The following is a 15,586-nucleotide window of genomic DNA, read 5'->3' on the forward strand; positions in this document are numbered from 1 at the left end:
TTTAGGTTTGAAAAGATTGCAACTTTATCTCTTATTCAATGAAATCCCAGTTATTGTTTTTTTTTCTTTTTTTCCTCCACTTATCTATCTTTTCCCATCTTCATCGTTGTCTCTTAGAGCTCTTCCCCAGATGGAATGCAAAATTTTCATTGGATACTCTTGCTGGAAATAACTCCTTGTATTTTGACAAGTGTGTGCTTGTGATCCTGGGTTTGGATGGTGTGAACGTGTATTTGGGGGGGGGGCGGGGGGTTGCAATGGTGATAAGGAGTCCTCATTAATTTGCATTTGAGCTGGGGAAGTGCTTGTGAAGTTAGCAAAGTACTATTGTTTGGGGAGAGTCCTGCCTGACTTTGTTTATAAACACTGGGCTGCTTGCCTACAGGGAAAGGAGGTCACAGCACAGTCTGAGCCCTGACCTCTGAAAGGCCAGAGGGCGTCTGACTGTTCTCTTTCCCTCTACCCCCTTTCCCTTCTACCCTCCCCTAACTCTTCCCTCCTCAGACCCTCTAGAACTCCTCCCTCTCCCCTACCTGTGTCTAACTTTACATAATGACTCGACACACACACACACACACACACACACACACACACACACACACACAAACAGGTCAAACCTCCAGGAAAAAAAAGGTAAAACAGATTTACTGTAAAGTTAAAGCAAACAAATGTACTTTAGGAAGAGAGAAATTTACAGGGATGTGGAAATACAGAGAGAGAGACCCAGAGAGCAGAAGGGGGTATTTTATAATATATACATATATATACATATACATATACATATACATACATACATACATACATATACATATATATGTATGTATGTATGTGACCACAAAGGAGACAGAGCTAGGTTGGGGGAAGGGAGGGAGTCAGCTAACCGCGGGTTTGACTGTCCACAAATACTACACAGATACCTAGTCATTCAAAAATGTCTCTCCTTTTTGAGTTTCATTTCATCTAGTTCTCTCTCGCCGTCAAAGAGAGTGTCCATTCTGGATGTTAAGGCATATTTTAAATTCCCCCAATTTCTTAGTTTCGGGAAAGTAGACCCTTTTTCATAGTAATAAGATCTGGCGCTCTCCCACACTATTTCTTGAATTATTTCATTGTAAATATAATGTGTGTGTGACACCTCCCCAAATAAGCCCTGCACTTGCCGATTCCCCGTCAGCCTCACGTCTCCCCCTTACACACATACATCCCCCCCCCCCTTCTCACCTTCCCACTCACACAAAATGACAGGCATCGGTATCAGGTTTAAGTGTGTTTTGGAAAGGAGTTGCTGAGTTAAACAAAAATGTTAGTTAACAGACTGCCTTTGTTAAATAGCCCCCGGGTGGAGAAGACCCAACATAAAGAGGGAAGGAGGGGGGGGGGCTAAGGGTCTGAAAGTGTCTGTGGTGGGAGGAAGAGTTCCTAACGCTGAAATCGTGTAATACCATGTTTCAAACTGAGCTCATCTGTAGACCCCGGAAGCGCGGTCAAAAGACTGGGAACCTTTTCCCCTTCGGCTGGGTTGGTCTTCAGCTGGAGGGACGTCGGGGGGGGTAGGGAGCTGGGGTATTTATTAGTGAATTGGGGCGGGGAGGGCGGGGGAAGGGGGAACAGACTGCTGAAGGCTCATCCAACCGGTGGGAAAGCCCCGAGTGTCCGCGGCATGGATTTGGGAAATAAAACGCGCCGAGGAAAAGTCTGGACGTGGAAATTGCCTTTTGTCTCAATGTTAATTACTCCGTGCTTCCAACACTCAACACCTAGCCACCTGGTATCCCTTCTGGGTCCTCGCCTCCCTCGGCCCGCGGGGCAGGGGCCGAGAGCCCCGGAGTGGGCTCGGCTGGGCTGGGGCAGACCCGAAGAGGGTCTGGGGAAAGTTCTCGGGGCTGCGAGGAAGCCTCTGCTCGTGTCACTGGGGAAGAAGAAGTCGCCGCCAGTCGTTCCGGGAGGGCGGCGGCGGGTTCGCGCAGAGTTTAGGGACCGCGGAATGGGGAGGGGGACAGGGTCAAAGGTTGACGGCAAGGGGTCCACAGAGACCCAGGAGGAGCAGCTGGGTTTCCCCGAGCGAGGGGCAGAGGAGGAGGGAGCGAGGGGCCGCGGCGCAGCCGGGTCGGGCCGGGCGGATCGCGCCGCGCCCTGGAGCCGCCCGCGGGCCTGGCTCGAGCTCGCCCGCCTCGCCGCGCCCCTGCCCGCGGCGCCGCCGAGCGACTCCCGCTCCGCTCCCAGCGCGGGCGCGCTCCCAGGCCGAGCCCCGGAGGAAACTCTTGACTCGGGGCTGGTCCCTCTCTGCCCCTTCCGCTCAGCCCATTAACCCCCGACCCTCACCCCAGCTTCACTTCTTAGGAAAGAGGGGAAAGAGGACGAGAAAGAGGTGATTAAAAAGAAAACAAGCGCACACTAGGAGGGGAGTACTCGCCAGCAGAAGGGATTGCAAAAGTGGGCGCCCCTCTTACAAATCCTCCTTCCTTTTGTTTTCTTACTTAGAATTCAATAACCGCTACCCCCCCCCGCGCGCACACACACACACACACACACACACACACACACACACACACAGACGGCTGTATTTTCCAAGTAAAGGGGTGGGGGTGGGGGCGTGGAGGAGAAATAGCCACCAAATTTTTAAAACGGTTTTCCTGATTTGACGTTTGGTGTTTGATATTAATGACATTAATGTTATTGATGATGTTTCAGGGAGAAAAAGGCAAAAGAAATAAAGGAGAACTTGAAAACGAAATGATCATCATTTCCCTCTTCTTCCCTGCCAGAAATAGACCCCTTTCTTCACCTGAGCCTGAAACAGACTTATTGTTCTCAGGTGTTTCCTTCATCACACGCATTTACCCGTCTAAAATCTCAGGAAATGGTTTTTCCATCAGGGAGCTTGTACGTGGAGCCCTCTCCCACAAAAGGGCTTGATCTTTTCTGATTTGAACCTGAAAGTTTCTCTGCCTTCATTTCCCCTCAGTCTCTTTAAAAGCCCCCACCCTCTTCCCTGCACGCACACCTCAAATAGTTTTTTGAAAGCCAGAATTTTTGCTCTCTGGGGTGTTTTTCGGTAAACAGTAACGCTACATAAACACCTTCTTCACTTGCGAGTTACAGAGAATTTAAATTTTACCCTCGTGGGCATGTACGTTTCTGAAGGCACATGGATAAAGCCCACTGAGATGCAATCAGACACCACAACACACATTGATACAGTTGCCGTGTAAAAGTGGGGCTGTAAACAAAGTAACTTAAAAATCTTAGAAAGCTGTCCAGTCTGAGCAGATTTCTTCCGAAACAAGTTTGAAATGGAATGGAGTCTTCAGAGAGGAAGATAATTTCCTTTCTGCTAACGTTTAGTAGCCCTGGTTTCTAATGTAGTCGGACATGCACCGACTCCGGTCCGAAGGTGCTGAACTGCTTTTTTCCCTCTTAATAAAGACCAGATCTAGGTTTTATTCTCCACTCCTAGCCTCTGGACTTTCATTGGAACCTCAGCCAGGTGCTCCTGGGCAACCAGCTTTCCTGACCTGGGCCTGGGACTGCTCTTTCCAGGACTCAGCTTTTATCCTCTCAGGTGTTTTCTTGGGTTTTCAGTCCCGTTTGCGTCAGTCCTAGGATTCTCCAAATGTTCCCTGATAAGGCAAGGTTTCAGGCCAGAAAGATGCACATTTGCAAGCCTCTTTTGTTCCCACTGCCTGCGAGAACCACCCTTCTGGTGGTATTTGGTAGGTTTGGTGTGGAAGGCCTAAGACAAGGTTTTGAGGCAGATCCTGGCAAATCAGAACTTCAAAGGCCTGTCAACTCAAAAGCAGCTGACACCTCACCTGTCCAGGAAGCTGGACATTGCAAGTATTTCCTGTTTTTCGCTTGTTTGATTTGTTACCCTCACCTTCTCTGTAGAATTCCTATTTTTGAAATATTGCATAGGTGGTGTCTTCTTGTGATGTGTAGTGTAGCAGTGTTTCAAGATGCTGTCTGAGTAGCAATGTGCATATATATAGATATATATGTATATATATATCTATATATATCTTCCATATTCAGTAGGGGGTATTTAAAAGTATGTCTATTCCTAGTTTTAGTTAATTATCTTTTAATGAAAGTGTCACTCATATTCACATCTGTAATATTGGAAAGAGATAATTAGATTTTCAAATGAGAATCAGCCACCTTAAATTTTGCACCAGAAAATACCAAGTATATTTCATTCTAATGAGATCTGTAGTGGGGTTTTAAAATTCATCATAATGTGCTTCAAGAAAGATAATTCAACAGACTGGCAAGATGAAAGGTTTTTTTTTTTCCCCCTAAGTCTTCTTAAAGCTATTACATTGAACTTATGCAACGCTGATAAAATATTCAAAAATATTACGTAAAGTCTAGAACCCTATCTCCACTACCACCCTTGCACCCATCACTTCTTCTCATTAGAAAGTTTACTTTGACTAAACTATCCGCTTCTTCCATCTTCCCTGCCCTGGGTTTTCTCTCTTGCGTGTACAAGCGAAAGATACGTGTTTCAATAGAGTCCTACAGTTGCAGAGTGCAATTCCTCCTGCGAAATAGGCTGGGCAGAGCGGTCTTTGCACTCAGCCAGGCACCCTTTATTTACATGCATCTGCATATTTGCTCAGGCCCCCGCATTTCGCCATGAAAGTGCGTTCCCGTCTGTAGAAGAATCCGCTAGGCAGAGCAAACCTCTCCATCGCCCCAACTCCCATCTCTGCTTCAAGCTCCCTAGTAAACAAATCTCTGGTCCGATAATAATGACTTTGCCTCGTTAAAATAAAATAAAAAATCGAAAGGGCACACTGCTTGGACGGTATTTAGGTTTGATCCTCCCTCCCCCCCACCTTGGTGTGGTGTGTGTGTGTGTGTGTGTGTGTGTGTGTGTGTGATGAAGTTTGGGAGTCCGGCGCGCAGGGGCGCGTGGGGTGCGAGCCCTGAGGTCCCCACGCCCGCCCTCTCCGCGGTCGCCGCGTCCCGGGCTCCCGCCGCCGCGCTGCGAGCCCTGGAAGCTGCGAGGCTCCGGGCTGCTCCCTGTCCGGGCTGAGCGTCATTTGCAGTCTGGGGAATGTTGATCACCTCACTAATTACACCTCTCTCTCCCCCCTCTCCCTCTCCCTCTCCCTCGCTCTCCTCTCTCATTCCCAGAGTGCATATCGGGAATAGACACACAAAGACATGCGCACTCAACTTAATCAGCCATTTTTTTAAACAGGGCTAAAACGATAATAATTAGCAGAATAAAGACATATCGGATTTTCATTTCCTTTCCTCCTTTTCCCAACCCCTTCACCACCAAACAGCGAGACCGCGGTCGGCACATGCTTTCACTGCTCCCGGACCCCAGAGGACCGCTCCATGCCCCCCACTTTCTGCTCCAGCGTTTTTATTTTCACCCAATAAAGTTCGAGGATTATTTTTTTTTTATTTTTTTTATTATTATTTTTTTTTAATGCACCCTCTCGTTTTACTTGGATGTGATCAGCTGTAAGTAAAATAAAAGCAAAACAAAAAAAAGAAGCGAAGATCGAGTAGGAACTGCAGGGGAAATGGAAAGTAAGTTTTTTCTTTAACTTTTATTGAGTAGTTTGTGTTAAATTTAGGTCGAGTATCGATTATCTTTCCAGCCTGATCTTGCACAATCTTTGATATTTCGCTCCCTCTCCGCCTCTCTCCCCCGCTGCCCCCGGCTCGCTCGCTCCCGCTCGCTCTCGCACACGTCCCCTCATCCGGACCATCTCTTCCGCTCTGCCCCCCTTTCTATCTCTTTCCCCCTTTTTTTGGCTCGAGGGTTTGCTGCACGGAGGGAGGGAGGGGGCGCGGAGGGGCCTGATTTCCCACTTTGTCTGGGGGGCTGCGTTCCCCGGGATGTAACTTTTGGATGCAGTGGCGGGTCCCCCACGTTGGGCCGAGCCGCTCGCTCTGCTTTTTCCTGTCTTTTCGGGTTCTGTCTGCACCGCGAGCCCGAGCTTTCTGGCGGCGCGCGGAGGCTGTCAGCTCTCGGCGGCGCGGGCACTGCCCGGGGTCCCCGCTGGCCCCGCGCCCCACTCGGGGGTCGAGATGCCCCTTCCGGCGCAGCCGTCCTCCGAAACTTCGGACTTTGGCCATTTGGGGTCGGAGCCCCCCGCGCCCAGCTTTACGCCCTCCCCCCTTTTCAGTCCGGATTTCTTCCTCCTCTTACCACCCCCCATCCCTTCCTCCAGTGCCCCGAAGGGCGCCTAGAGCCGGCACCCGCGGAGGCCTGGGGTCCGCGCGCCTGGGGCGGGGGCTCGGGGAGGCCGGGGCCGCGGGCTGGGGCTGGGGCTGGGGCTGCAGGTAGACGCCCGCGCGCCGAGCGGCGGCGGCGGGCACGGCCCAGGGCTGCTCCGCCAGGGCGGGCGGGCTCGGGCGCCGGCGCGGCCAAGGCAGGTCCGTTAGGAGGCGGGATGGCCGGGCCTCGGGGCCAGGGACCCACCCGGGAGGCGGCCGCCGTTCTCGGGCGCTTGGGCTGCGGGCTGCAGCCTTCCACCAGAGCATAGGTGCCGGCGGCTCGGGATCCGGAATCCTTTCCTTTCTTTTTGGCCAAGGGCAAGGTGTGTGTGTGTGTGTGTGTGTGTGTGTGTGTGAGTGTGTGTGTATGGGGGGTGCTGGGGCCGGCCGTGAGAATGGATTTATTCCCGGCCCCCCCAAAGGGGTGCCAGGTTCACACACGAACTTCACCTCGTTCGCCTCTCCGGCATCAAGTGCGCCTTCCGGCCGGGAGCCGCTCGGGGCAGAGGGGCTGGAACGCGTCGGGTCTCGCCTTCCTTCTACTTCTAGCTCACTCCCCTCCCCCATTCTTTCTGCTCTCTTCTATCGGAAAAAATAATAATAATGATAATAAAATTTCTCATGGATTGTATAAAGTTTCTGCCCCGATGCCCAAGTGACAGAGGGCCCCCCCATCCTGTACCCTTCCCCCAGAAGACGGTGCACTGGTTTGCATTTCTTTGTTACCTGCGATCCGGGCGGGGGGCTCAGGTCGGCGCTCGGGCTTGGGGTCCGGCTCGGAGACCAGGCTCCGGCGGGTTCCTTTGGCCGCGACTCCGCACTTCCGCGCGGTTCTGGTGAGGTCTTAGCTACCGTTCGGTGAGACACCCTCCTTGTAGGTACCAAAGGTTCAGATCGCAAACACGGACCCCCCCCACGCCGACCCCTGCACACACACACATACACACACTCACACTCAACACACACTCACAGACTCACACACACATTCTCCCGGCTCCCCCCACCGCCAGCCCCCACCTTGGCTTTCCCCTCCCCCATTCCCCCAAAAAAAGCACACACACAACAACAACAACCCCCCAAACCAAACAAAAACCCAAAGACAAGTTCACTGGCGGAAGATGGTGGATTGACACTGATTCAGACAGAGGCAGGTTTACCAGGAAATCTGGCGGTCCCGATTTCTGACAGTTGCATTTCCTCTCCTTGAGTCCTTACCCCCCCCCTTTTTTATTAACTCTGTTCCATGTTTAATCAAGGATCATGTAGATGGCAAAAGGAGAGACAGAGAGAGAGGAGAGAGGAGAGAGGAAGAGAGAGGGAGGAGAGAGAGACAAGAGACAGAAGGAGGGTTTTTTTTTTTTTTATTGTGTTCTCCTGGATTTTCAGTGGCTTGATCCCTATAAACGTGGAGTGCTTAAAGCTCATATGTAGTATTATATTTTTAGTTGGGTGGATGGATGGAAGAGTCAGGGAGAGGCTGCGGCTGCCGCTGCCTTTTCGGGTGTTGCTTAGATTAAGGCTGAGACTTGGCTGCGATTGGGACGCGACAGTGACACGGGCATCGATCGCTTCCATTGAGAGCAATGCAAAAACACAGCCCGGGTATGTAACACTCTCAGTGCCATCAACACTTGTTTTACTTTATATTTACTGGCAAAACTGACAGAGCGAGCTCAGACTTTCTTTCTTTCTTTCTTTTTTCCCCTCTTTTCTCTTTTCTAACTGAAGAATAAAAACAATTGTGCATAGAAGTTGTTGGAATGATGCTTGGAATACAACAGACAAGAGATATTTGCGATGATTTCACTACCTCTGTGACTGATTGTGTTTTAGAGGTTTTTTTTTGTTTGTTTTCTTTTTGTTTTTGTTTTTTATTTTTTTACCTCCACAGAGGAGCATATTCAAGAAGATGAAGGTTTTCCTTTTTCCTTCCTCTTCTTAGAAACATCCTTAAGGGAGTATTTGATAGTTTTCAACGTTTGCGGTTTCAGTCAGCAGGAAGACACACAAAAGTAAAAGATGGCTAGCCAGCTGTTTTAACCTCTGGCACCTGGCTTCAGTGGGGGGAATCATAAGGTTTATACAGTTATTTAAAGAAGAAACGGTTTTAATATTTATGGCATAAACTGGGGAGAGAGCATCACTGTGTACTTACTCAGTAGCTGGTTGCTTTTAGATTGAAAAGTAAGCTGATATTGAAGTGTTTTCATTTTTATGGCAATGAAGAGACAGTCAATGAAATATGGGAGAAATACCATAAATCTGAAAAAGTGAAATGTACCTAAGGAACAAAGAAAGGTCACGTAAACCAGCTGTGTAAGTCAAAGCCATAGCACCAACTGTGGGGTTAGACAGGGAGAGTGGGTTGTGGGTCTAGGAAGTGAAAGTTGCTACTTAAAGTTAAAAATGAAGGAAACCTGTTCAGCTCTATTGTCATCTTTTGCTGTTTTTAGTAGATGACCCCAATCTGTTCATTCATTTTGAGCTAGTTGGATTATTTGAAAAGGTGCTGCACCAGCAAGGAAAACAGAAAAGAGGCTGAGAAAATCGCTGTTTAATATTGCAGAATTTACTGCTTCCATTCTGACCATGAGCCTAAATTTACACAATGAAATTTGATTATCTTTAATAACAATATTAGATCCTGCACTGGATGGATGGGAATTGAGGTGGTTTTGTTGATTGCAAGGGTTTAATGTTGCATTTCAGAATCTGATGTGGTTTGGCCTCCCTTCCATTAACTGGAAAACCCCTGAGGTTTTACAATTATTTCTTAAAGATAATACATTTAAGATTGCATTGGTAGGCTGAAGAAAAGTCATAAAGGCAAGAAGAGAGCCCTTAATAACTCTTGAGATTCAGACATGTTCAGCAGTTAGATTGGCTCTGACTTACCAAGGGTCGACAATGTGTCATCTCCACGAAGCCAAATTGCCCTCTGCCTATATGATATTAATGTGCAAATCAATATTTCAGGGATTAAATTTCCCTTCTTCATTTTTTATGGTTTCTACCTCAATAAGTCTCAAGTCTATTAGAAGAGGCTGGATGATTTAAAATCTTTCACTGCAGAATGGCTTGTCGTAGTCTTGTTTCCCAGACAATTTTAGGATTTTCGTTATAAAGACTAAGGGCACCCTAAACAAGTTGTGAGGCAACATAGAGGCAGGCTCAGTAGCAGAAAGCCCTTGTTCGATTAAAAGCTCAGAGGTATTGGAAATATAATATATATGCTTCTGTTACACACACACACACACACACACACATGCTGCTGCTTTAAAAATATTATGTTAATCACCTATTGAGTTATTTCAAAATCAATTGAAGTGCCTTTCTTATTAGTGATTTGTTCAGCATTCTTGAGGACTGTGTTAATTTTCTTAAAGACTAGGCATGAATTAGCTTGGTGTGAAAATATTTGGGAGGGGCTTTCATTTAGTAGTATTTTCCTAAGAAATATTTCTAGACACCATTGTTTGTAAGAGTCCTAATCAAGTGTTGTCATCTGCATACATTGTTGTCATAGCTATCATTGCATTTTGTGGCTGAATGATTTAGCTGATATCTGTAGAAGGAGGCCTTCTCCAACTCCTTTTACATTTATTTCTAGCACTCAGTAGGCACAATATTTCTTTTAACCCTCTTGAAGAAACACGACTGCAAAAGAAAATATGTGACTTGTTTGGAAATGAAACAAAGCAGAAATTTGGGAGGTCAAAATAAAAGATTGTGACTTTATCATATAATCTTGGGAAGGCCTACTGTCTATCATTTGGTGGTGTTTTATAGTCTAAAACCATCTGGACCAAGTTCCGCACAGCTGCACGAATTTCATATGTGATAGAACATTTTTTCCATTCAGTGTGAAATGTTCCTTCCTAAAAAACGTACACCAGACTCGCTTAATTTAGTCTGTTAAAAGAAATGCACATGAAAAAGGACAAAAGGCTCTTTAATCTCTGCAAGCTGTTTGTTTTTCTTCAAGATTCCTGTCTGTTTGGGTTTGAAAAGTCATGTTTATTGAGGAGATGATTCTGAGGTGTGACATTAAAATAATATATGATTTTTGGACTGGTGGTCCTGCTCCTGCTTAATTTGCACAACTACTTTTTATGCCTGTCAAAACACAGAGTTAATCTATCCTTATTTACAATTAATCTCAATAAAATTAATCTTAACTATGCTTTATTCAGTGGCTTAAAATATCTAATTATATTCAATTAACTGCTGTCATAGTAATTAACATTGCTTAATTGCCTCTGCATATATTTATGTAAAGCTCATTAGGTGCTGCTGGCTCCTTTTTCCTTTCCTACTTGCTATTTTTGTTGTTGTCAAACCATTTTCATCTCCCAAGGTTCGACAATGTCAGTGAGAGCAAATTTTTTCTTAACATTTTCTTGAAATGAATGTCATTGCTTGACTCTGAGAAGACACTGGTTATGAGTCTTTAAAGACTAATCCATCCTCCCCCCACCCCCATCCCTGCCTTTTCCCTTATCCCTGGTCCCTAGCACACTCACCAAATATTTTCTGTCGTTGTTGCTGGAAATAGGAGAATCCAGGTTAAGCTTTGTGCTTATAAATGAGGAGCCTCTCTGGGTCGCCTTGGGGCTGTACCCACAGGCTGAGGTTTTTTTTTCTTGTTTTCTTTTTCCCCCTTTTTCCTCTAAGACCATTCTAAGGGTTAAAGACTTGGCCAAGGTTCAAACTGAAAAGCGCCCAAGGAAAGTGCCTGTGAATATGTACAAGTTTCATGTAATTAGTGCTTAATTATATTAACATATGCAAATTGTCAACTTAGGAGCTTGTTGAGCTGGCAAAGATCAGCTAGGCACAATTGCTGTATTGTTCTGAAACAATAATGGATTTTAAGTTGGATTGTGGAAACACGTAACTAGCTATCTAATTTAACTCATACCATGGTGAAATTTCATTAGTCTCCATGGCGACTGGTTTAATTGTGCTGACTAATGTTCTGGGCTGCAGAATGTCCTAAAAAGAAAGCGTTGTTTGCCTAATCCACCTTACAATGACACTTGTTTGTACATGTCTCCCTTGTGTGAAAATTTGCATATGCAAATAAATAGTTTCTCTGGCCCATTTGTCATGGCTGTTCATTACCCATGAAGAGGACATTGTTACTAGGCTGTTCCTGAGTCTCCCAAGACGGGATCCTGTCAACCAGTCCAGCGACATTCTTTCATAATTTGTTTCTGATTAATAGGCCAGAGTGACTCTCACTCTCTTTGGGCATCTGCAAAGGGAAGGTTAGTCCTGTCACAGAAAAGAGTTTCTGCAGTAACGGAAGGACTCTCTCCTCTTCTGATCATCCTCCTTTTTCCACCTATTGGTCAACAGAATCATATTTAAAATAATGTATTCTTTCCTAACAATGCCTCTACTAATAATCTCCCATTCCCGTTTCCTAAAGCCAAAAGATAGGGAAAGAAAGGACATTCTGTTATTGGAATATTAATCCTGTTTTTGACAGAAAGGTAAACTGATATAATTGCTTTTCAGTTGAAGGAATGGGGGTTTGTACAAGTGTGAAAGCATCGGAAAAGGATTAGCATTTTTTTGCATAATGAAAAGCTCTGTTGAATAGGGTCCTGAATGGCTGAGTGAATGACTAAGATGAAAGGAAGCTGAAAATGCAGGCTCCTCTTTCTTTAGGCCTATGCTCTACTCCCTCTAAAGTTATGTTTGTCCAAGACTTGAGAAAACAAGCAGGGGGTCAGATTTCAGCAACTTTATAAGATGCCCCGAGTTTCCATCATCACTGGGAAGTAATATGTATGACAACAGTGCAGCTAGAGGGTGATAAACAGAGGTTTGTATGTTGAAGAGTTTTCAGAAACATGCTAGGCTGGCCAAATATTGGCTGTTGGGTATGTAACACAGTTCATGTTACTTTGCTGGCAAAAACGGTGATTTCGGAAAAGGTCAATAGTATGGTGTGGATATTTAATTTAGTTGATGATGGAATACATGGTGGTTTTTCATTCCCCGCCATCGTGGGCTGTGAACAGCTGTCTCAGTTGGTGGAACACTTCACTCAGGAAAGAATTGTGTATTCTGACTCTGGGCAATGTTCACTGCTGTAAGCTGCCTAGCAGCTTTTGTGGCTGGGAGGAGAGAGCAGAAGAGGACACAGGGGTATTTTCCCTTGGATTTCATTCATCTCATGTCGCTCTGTAGGTGTACTGTGTATTTCATTTAGAGATAAGTCTTTTAAAAGGTGGCATGTACCGTATGTTCACTCTTGGAAACATTTGCAGTAGGGTTCTCTCTGTAACTGGTTATCAGTCAACAACACGATGGGGTTCTCAGGGATATTCCTTCAGCCGTAATTTGGGGCCATTAAAACACTGTAAGTGTTAAGACACTTTCCAAGGTGGGCACTGGTTCTTTTCCCCACATGTACATCAAAATGCAGTGCGGGTAATTATTTATATGCATACATTTTAAACAAGCTCTTTCCAATTTCGAGTCACCACAAATGAGCCGTTTAAAAGGCTGCCCCAGATCTGGATGGAATGATTCCTCCAGATAGGAACCTAACTTGTTTTGTTGGTAGGTGGTAGGACTTCGATTTGCCTCATCACTTTAGCTCCTCAGTGGCCGTGGTACTGTTAAGATGGTTACCTGGAAACTTGGGAAATCAGAAGTGTTTTCATGGAAATTAAAGTATAAGGGTTGCCTCTTGCGGACAAAATATTGTAAAGGAAAAGCGTTTGATCTTTGTCATATAAAGTCACCAAAATTCTTTACTAGAGTCCTTTTAAAAATTTGTCAAGAAATTCTGGATTGTTTCAGAAACTTTTATGGTTAACTTTATGATATGCTTGCAAAAAGTCTTAAAAGAACAAAAAAATCCACATGGAGGCTTTTTTTTTTTTTTTTTACACGCAGAAGGGCTTATTAAGGTATTTCCATAAGAAAAATGTGTTAATTTAAAAAATAAATTCATTTATATTTTAAGACATTGTTAAGCAAGTACCATGTGTTGTGCTTGGCAGCTTTCCAGCCACCATGGAAGTGGATCACACATGGGTTAATAGTAGCTTATGTGATGTCTGCATTCTTAGGAAATGGGCAAAAGCCCAGGGTATTCTGATATCAAGATTTTAGGAATCAGACAGAAAGCAGAATATATGTTTATATGTGAACAGATGGACACATGTGAGAAGTAAGTGCACAATTTCTCTTGGCACTTGTTTTAGTTATCCCTGATGATATAACCAAGATCTTAGTGTGCGCACAGCCTTTGATGGCTAAGGACAAAATGGTCTTTTAATGAGGGCTCAATGGCATTATTTTCTTGCATAAGGATTGTACCCCTTGTGATCTTGCTGGATTTGATGTTCTGTTAATTCCCTAGTGTCAGGGGTTCACAAGTTGCCTTGAAAGTTTGATACGGTTTCACATTTGACGTACAATCCTGTATCCGGGAATGGCTGCTCTCCACTTCTCTTTTCTTTGAAAGGTTTTGTGAGGAAAATACAATTTTGCCATTTCCAGGCACTTTTGAATGTATGCAAAAACAGTGATTGCAGAAAAAAAGAACGTCAAAATCACTGGGACCCCAAAGCCGTCTGTTGTAAGCAGCTCGTCTCTGGCGCAATTAGCCATTTGAACATCCTAGAGATTAAAAAATAAATAAATAACATTTAAGAATTTGGGCAGCTTGATTTGGATGGTACGTCATCTTGGCCTGATGGTCCAAGACAAGTGTCCTGAGTAGGTGTTTCGTCATCCAGGTCAGGGGTTCAGGTACTAGCTTCCTATGTGTAGATGATGGATCATTTCTTATGTTTGCTCATCCTGTGGACAGGACAGGGGCCAGTTGGTAATTTCCGAACGGCACCCATTAGTGCACCTCTAAAGACAAAGTTTATAGGTTCCATTGTGTTCTAGCTGTAAAAACAGAAAGTGTTCTGCAAGTATTTACTCAGATCTATATCGTTTTAACCGGGGGAAATTGACTTTTGGGTTAAAATATGCATTTTATAACTGTCCATAAAATTCTTTTCCTTCACTGTAAAGAAGAAAGGAAATCCATAGCTCAAACAATGTTAAAATACAGAAACGTTATGTGCTAGTGTATGCCACCTGGTCGTACAGCGAACAACAAAACAAAACTCCGTAACAGGGAAGTTTATAGAGAATCTTAAAAGGTGCCTGCTCTTCAGAAACTGAAGAAGCCCATTCGTTTCCCAAAGTACCTTCACGAAACCTGAAAGGCTCTTCATGTGGATTCTGTAAAATACAGTTCTTTTAGGCCTTTTCCCCATGTATTTAAGAATGAGGCAATTAATACTTAAAATTTTCTGAGCCCACTAATTAATTGAGAACGAGTCAAAGCTTTTGGTTCAGTAGATGCAAAGCATGAGTGTGTACACACACACAGAGACACACACACACTTCTACCCTCTCTCCATGTTAGTGTCTCACTTTTCAGATGTAGTCATAGGAGTAGCTTGTGACATTTTCCCCTGTAGACTAAATTTCTTTCATTTTTCTAAGGACTGGCTAACAAGAACTTCACAGAAGAGTGGGTCGGATGGTAAGGCAACTGGAAACTCGCAAAATGCTAAAGCTCAAAGCTGTCTTAGAGTTGTTCAGTTCAACGAGCTCATTTTCAAATATGGTCTCCGGAATTCAGATGCAATCCTTGCGTCACCCAGCAAGGTAGGGAAACATCAGGACAAAACTCACATATCCCAACTGTAGGACCAATGGTCCCACAGCTATTAGGGCTGCTTGGAAAAGGGTTTGACTGAATGTGAAGGTGGAGGAAACAGGGACGAGAGGAAACGGAAGAAGCTCCGTGGGGATCCAGCAGTGACACTGTGGTGCTCTGTGACTATAAGGAGACACGTAGCATCTGGATGGCTTCTTATCACTGTGCCTGTAAACATAGTTTTGCTTAAGTAGGAAGTTAGACTAGGGGCTCTGAGTGGTCAAGAAGAGTCTGTGATTCATGAGTACTGATGATCTCAGTGACTTAAAATGTATCCTTAATAATCACCAACATGGTGTTAAGAGAAACAGTTTCTATTCTGCATAAAGCAAGTAAACAAAGAGAATGGTGTGATGTCTCAGAGGCAGCAGAGTGTATAGAAAGGATGACACTTAGTTAAAAACCAGACATTCTTTTCATTCTGTTTACTTTGGATTCCTTTTTCCATTAGTTTCTTTTAACGTAAATTGTAGATATCTGAAAATCTACTCCGTTTGTTGACAACTCAATGACCAACAGAAATTGTGGTAGTTCTCTGAGACACCTGGGTTGACTTCCTGTTATGGATGACCTTATCCAAGTTATTTCTTCTTTCTG

At 45.0% G+C, this 15,586-nt stretch overlaps 1 protein-coding gene across 4 annotated transcripts in view; it reads left to right on the forward strand.

Annotated features, from left to right (window-relative positions):
• The first annotated feature begins 5,235 nt into the window (after nt 1–5,235).
• The window catches only part of ZFHX4 (zinc finger homeobox 4), a 177,809-nt gene continuing 167,458 nt past the window's right edge, over nt 5,236–15,586 (forward strand). For 3 of the 4 annotated variants that reach the window (XM_081070325.1, XM_081070328.1, XM_081070327.1), the window contains exon 1: nt 5,236–5,550. The gene's annotated coding sequence lies outside the window, so the exon portion shown is untranslated. Of the gene's footprint in view, nt 5,551–7,713; nt 7,846–15,586 lie in introns of those variants that run through there. The other variant, XM_081070326.1, reaches the window with a different exon arrangement.

The sequence above is a fragment of the Rhinolophus hipposideros genome (assembly GCF_964194185.1).
Source record: "Rhinolophus hipposideros genome assembly, chromosome: 13".
Lineage (NCBI taxonomy): Eukaryota > Metazoa > Chordata > Mammalia > Chiroptera > Rhinolophidae > Rhinolophus > Rhinolophus hipposideros.